This window comes from Parus major, chromosome 2, assembly GCF_001522545.3.
Source record: "Parus major isolate Abel chromosome 2, Parus_major1.1, whole genome shotgun sequence".
NCBI lineage: Eukaryota > Metazoa > Chordata > Aves > Passeriformes > Paridae > Parus > Parus major.
In genome coordinates this window covers 125,953,661-125,959,970 of record NC_031769.1, presented here as the reverse complement: position 1 = coordinate 125,959,970, position 6,310 = coordinate 125,953,661, and positions in this window count along the sequence as shown.

Sequence of the window (6,310 nt, the reverse complement as noted above, 5' to 3'; positions counted from 1 at the left end):
CCAACAGAGCTCTTGTCGACTGCTGAGGTGTTTGATTGTTGTTGCTAAATTCAAAGAGGTTGGATAGCAGAGTGTCAGTGGACAATATTCTTCAAGATTCTTCAGAAGGGTTGTATTTACAGTTATAAAAAACAGCTGGAGAATTTCTGAGGTGAAAGGACAAAACACGCAATGTATAGGGGCCTTCCACAAGAAAGTAAAGGCCGAGTCCTTTGCTGCTCAGACTGCAATCTGCTAGGGGCTTAAGCAACCCTGGTGGCATAGCTGACAGCACTCTTTGTTCATGTTTTATGATTTTAGGGCTCTTCAAATCCAGTTTCCCAGACAGCTGCATTTACCAGCTTTGATACTTTTTTTTTTTAAAATTTAGTGTTTAAGAGTTGTGGGTCCCTTTAAGCTCAGAATATTCTAGGATTCCAACTTGAGGGTGCCTAGTAGGTGATATAGTTTGGTTTGTAATCCAGTTTCAGCTGCTGTCCAGTTGATGTAAAGCCTGCACATTAGTGCACTTGAGCTGCTTGCAGAAGTTAGGCTTGCATTAAAAAGCTTAGATATACAAACCCCTTAACCATGGCTTGAACTGTAACACAAAATTCATGTAACGAGTCCTATTCATTATCCTCAAGTCTTCCATTTTATTTTAGCATGATTTTCATGTCAAGACATTAGAGGTAACGTGTGTTTGATTACTGGTTTGGCCTTCTGTTACTGAAGTTTCTGAGGCAGATAATAAAGGATTATATGATTCAATATAACAATATTTAATAATAAATAAAATAAATAATAAAAAAATCTTGAATAATAATATCAAGATAATAATGATTACATTATTCAATACATTTGAATAGCCAATAAATTAAAATAAATAAAATAAATTACATCAGTATCTGCCTTATCCCTGGAGCTAGTGCATTAACTTCACCTGGTATTTCCTTTATGGTATAGAACATACTGTTGTGAGCTAACCTCATGCAACCACTCACACATTCTCTCCCAACCAGGATGGAGAATCAGAGTCAGAAAAGAGAAAGATGAGAAGGTCATGGGTTGGGGCATTTTTTTAGGTAAAGCAAAAGCTGTGAGCACAAGCAAGGGCAATCAACTTTGCATTCTGCAGTTCAGAAATTTTGCTGCGTACTCTATTTTCACTGTGCAGCTTGTGCTCTCTGGTTTCAACCATTCAGTTTCTGGAAGAGCTTGTGTGGTGCTGATTTTCTTTAGAAGAAAAAAAGTTCAGTATATCAGAGAAGATAGCTAAAGTTCCTTTCATCTGCCACACTCACAGTCAGCAAGTATACCCACCTTTTTGACAAAATTATGCTCTTCACCTTAAAAATACATCTAAGCAGAAACTTCAGATCTTGTTTCTTGCATTTTTTTGTGTGTAACGCAGTTAGAGGATTTGTTTGGGATGCTTTTGTGGTAACATTTATTACCTTTGTTCACACTGCTTACAGGAAGGAGATGCACACAACATATAAACGAAATATATTTTTTATTAGCAGGGTTCTTAACATACAGTCTTGCAGTCAGCAGCTTAGCTGATGAAATCATTTTAACGCAGATTGAATCACTCTATGTACTACTAAAACCATGGATAGGTGCTGTATCCCTGCATGAAAACATGTTTAATTTTCAGTTTAACTCACACCAATTTCAGCTGACTTCCCACTTTGTGTCAGCTGGGGAAGCCACACGTTTTTGTTTTGGAGAAGACTACCAAGATATTCTTACTGTTGAAGTGTGATTTCTCTTTCTGTCCATTAACATCTATGAGTCTGTCCTTTTTTCTCCTACCCTTCCACCCCCATCTTCTCCCAGGATGGTGGTGGTTGTGCATTAGGGCTGGCCTCTCCTTTGTCATTGCACCAGTTCCTGTATGTGGAAAGTGTGTTTGCAGTCAGCTTGAGTTCCTCCATCCAGCCACCTCCCCATCAACTTCCTCTGAAATCCCCTTCCTTGTCATTCCTCCCCTTCATTTGTCATAGGCTCTATTCCATGTTAATTTCTAACTGAAACAGCAGCTGAAGCTTCTACTGTAGACCTACCTCTAACCCACTCACCCCTCTTGCTCCTGTCCATGTTCTAGAAATTATTTCTCTGTCCGTATTTTTCCTGTTTCTCCCTCTCCCATAAAACTGGAGGGAGCCTTGCACCCTCTCCTCTTGCTCTTTTCCATTTTTTTAATCAATCTGCAGCCACATTTGGCCACATCTGGTTTGAGTCACAAATTCACAAACTGATTTTTGCTTGATTTTGAAATTCTAATTGTGTTCAGGTTGTTCTGGCATTTCCTTAGAATTCAAGCCAAATGTGCCAAAAAATGAACTCTCCTCCGTACCATTACTCCTCCCTCTTCCTCCTGCAATCTTTGATCGCCATCACCATAATCCAGTGAGATAGTTACAAAAATGCTACACAATATCAGATATCCCTGACTAGCAATTCTCTCTAACACTTGCTTTAGCACTCTGCTCCTACTGCTCTGCTGCAGCTTTTACTACTGGAATCTCTGTCAGTCGTTGGTTTCAGCACCACATCCATGCAAAACAGCACCTTCTCCCTCATTCTGAACACTGCAGCTCTGAATGCCTTTTCCTCTGCAGTTTGAGCTTTCATTTGACTTGGGCTCTCTGCTTCTCAAAATAAGGGACTTTAAGTGACATTATTTTAATGTTTTTGCCTTCAGTCTATAATCAGTTTTCACACATTAAGATGAAACAAGCCTAACATGCAAAGCTCAGGGATATTTATCATCTAATCAAAAGAGCGGTTTTGCTCACAAGCTGCTTACAGAAAATGTTCTGTACATGTTTACATTGCTCATCTTAAAAATAAAAAAAAGTCTGATGCAAACACACTCCAGTAAAAGATGAAAACAGGCACTGCCACACACAAAGAAATCATATTTATACAGTATTTCCAGGTCCAGGTGCATTGTGTGTGAACAAACATATAAGTAGATATACATCTATAGTCCTTTATGTAATTTCAAACTGGAATTCCAGCACACAACCAGCATACCAGATTAGATAGAGAAAGGGGTAAGGTCACAGTATTGACTCAGTAAATTGGGCCAGGGAGATGTAAGGTAGCAGGATCAATTCTTGAACAATAGCTCACTGTTCACATAGCAGCTGGTCCTAGCATTTACACTGATGAAAAATACTTGTGTAGCTAGTTAAAAAACAACTGAGAAATGACAGGATTCTGTAGTATTTTGTGAATACATAGCAAACCTAGCTGTTAATTTTCTCTGTGCTGGCATGTAAATCTACAGAGGGTGTCTAGGGATATAAGGCTGAATTCTAGTTTATTGAAGCATCCACTGTAGGCTGGTACTTACACATTGCCAGTGATCTCAGAATAAAGAGATGGAGGAGGAAGGTGCAAATTAGAGTTACTTAAGCCTCCAGAACAAGTTGTTTCCTGGAGACAGGATTTTGATGAATACTGATTACACCTATGTTTTAAGAGTTGGTTTATGTTGCCCTGAACGTACAAAATTATCAGTTAGAAAATGACCTAACTTGCAGACAGGTATAATATGAACTCAGGTTCAAGGTGTGCTTGAGCTGAAATGTTCTAGTTTCTACCAAGACAAAACCACCTTTGAAACAGTGCTTAGGTTCACTATAGCTACTAAATAACACTAGAAATGCTTTTTCCCCTGCCCGTAATTCTTGTTCCTTACACCAAGTTCATCCTTGACCACACAATTCTCTGTGTAATTCAAGCTTCAGAAATAAATTAAACTGAAAGTCCCAGTATACTATATACCCAAAAATACACTATTTTAAAAAAAGAGCTGTTCCTCACTTCAGGTTTGTACCCCTAATGTCACCGAAGCCTTTCTTTTTCTGTCAAAGATGCTTCCATTTCCATTCTTCCTGCTAAGTAAAATCAACTGTTATTTCAAACAAAACAAAACTTTTCTTTCAGGTTGGGCAAGGGGAAATGGGGGAAATGTTTGTACAAAAAGCTCTCATATCCATTGAACGCTCTCGTCTTCCTCTCACCCTAAAATAAGAAACCAAAAATTATGACAGAACATTGTTATTGTAAGGTTCTAATTCATTATCTAAATTAAGATGTAACAATACAAACCTTTCAGCATTTTTAGTTCCCTAATTTACTCAAATCATTATTATATGGGCTATAATAAAATCAGCTGCCTTTAAGGCATATGTGTACCACCTCTTCCTGTTTAGAAATGTCTGGGAGCACTGTACAGATCCTGCTATTACATGAAGATACCTGCTTGCTTTTCAGAAGTAGAAAATACGGTAGCAGAGAAACAAAGCCTTACCTCTTGGCACAGCACGTTGCTGATGCAACCCTACAGCTTAGTCAGCAAAGACAATTTCTCACACGTTGCATTCCGTGTACTTGGGTTAACGGCCAGTTACAAATACCTAGCAGGGTGTTGGATGAGCAGTTCCTGTGTACAGCTCCTGTCACAGACCCAGATCTCAACCCAGGAGGATGGGACAGCCCCAGCCCACTGACACTGCACAGAGGCACTTCAGCACCTGTACATCTGCACTTCACACAGCACACGTTCTGCACAGCTTTCCTCCTATCATCTCTCACTGGTCATCACTTGTCAGCTGCAAAGACTGGCTACAAGTTTGCAAATTTTACTCCCTTTCATTCTTTTAAGAGTATTCAGCCTAAAAATGGCCTTTTATTTCAACTGGATATGCAGGTCAGGCCTGTCTCAAAGTTGAGGTTTTAGTTTGATTTCCTCCAGCTTTGAGTAAATACTCAGGATTTCTGGCTCTAGCCTTCTTTTCAGTTCTTGAGCCGTGAGAGAAAGAAGCTACAGCCACCTCCTCCTACAAAATTACTATTTTTCATTATGCAAACATCACTCTGTGAAATTATTGAAAAGAAGCTGCCTGGGTCCACCAGGCCAGAAGTAAAATACAAGAACACCCCACCGATTCCTTAAGTGCTGACGACTAGGGATCTGAAGCTGTGGGATTCACTGTCCCTTTCTCACTGTATAACCAGTTTGTGGGAGCCATACTCTCTTCATGTAGTCATTGGAAAGCCCAGGCTTCTGGGCCAAGACAAAGCACTTCCCTGAGAGAGAGAAGAATCCGATGTTGTTGTCACCACTCTCTCTGGATTACTTGCAGAAAGGATTCCTGTGCTTACTAACTTGGGTGAAAGTTGGGCTTACTCCTTTGTGGAAAAAGTTTTAAGCAAATTCAGTCAGAAGAGGCACTGGAAAGAGGCAGATTGTTAGGAAAATCTAGTAGGAGATACCTTACTCCCAATTCAGCATCTGGATACTACTTGCAATACTCTTAGCAATATGAGTCAATAACTAGGAGACATATTCACAGCATTAAGAACCAAATACAAATGTAAAAGCTGTTTTTCCACTAGCCTATTAGAAAATACACAGTATGGGTTAGCACAGCTTTACAAATTCTGTAAATCCAAATTAACTTACTTTAGCTAAAAATTGTTCTTCCTGTCTGCATTTTCATCATAAATCTTAAGTACTAAGTATCCTTAAAAGTTTATCCTTCACAATGAAAGAAGTGCTGAAAGAAACAGTCTTCCTTCTGCAAACTATTACATTACACAGGAAATTCAAATTCTTGTTTTGTTTTTTTTTTTAATCTGAGAAACAAGGTGTTTCCCCAAAAGACAATTCAGTGACAACATCTAATTCACAATAAATGCAGTCCTGTAAGTAAAACTATCTTAAGGCGAAGCCTGAACTTTTCTGTCACCTAGTTCTGCAAAATACAAAACAGGAGAGAAACAGAAATTTCTCTCAAAATCAGAAAGGCAAAAATGAAAAAGTCTAGCTACAACTTTAAATCTAGAAATTCCTAGAAGACACAAGATGATCTTTTAGCAAAGTTTTGGTTGACAAAACTATTTTTATACTGGCTTAATAAACATTACTACTGAGATTTCTCTGCCCAACTAGTGGGTCTCACATGCAACTTTTTATTTCCAAAATACTGGCAAGATCAATGAAAAAATAAAAAGGCAGTTAAACCTCAAGGTGCTCTAAGATTGCAGTGAAAGATACTTGTGATAAAAATAGGCCAAAGATCTCTGCTACAATATTGTCGCTACAACAGAGGTTATGAGTAGCTGCAGCAGCTGAGGCTAGAAAAGGGGCTGAAGTTTTTTCCCCCTTTTTGCAAAATAACTGCTAAATTTTTTTTTGTTGGCATTTGAAATGCTTCCTGTGACAAATGAAAAGCAGTAACATGACATATGTTGTATTTGGACATTTATAGTGATACAAAACTGCAGGAATTTAATCACATTGCAGATG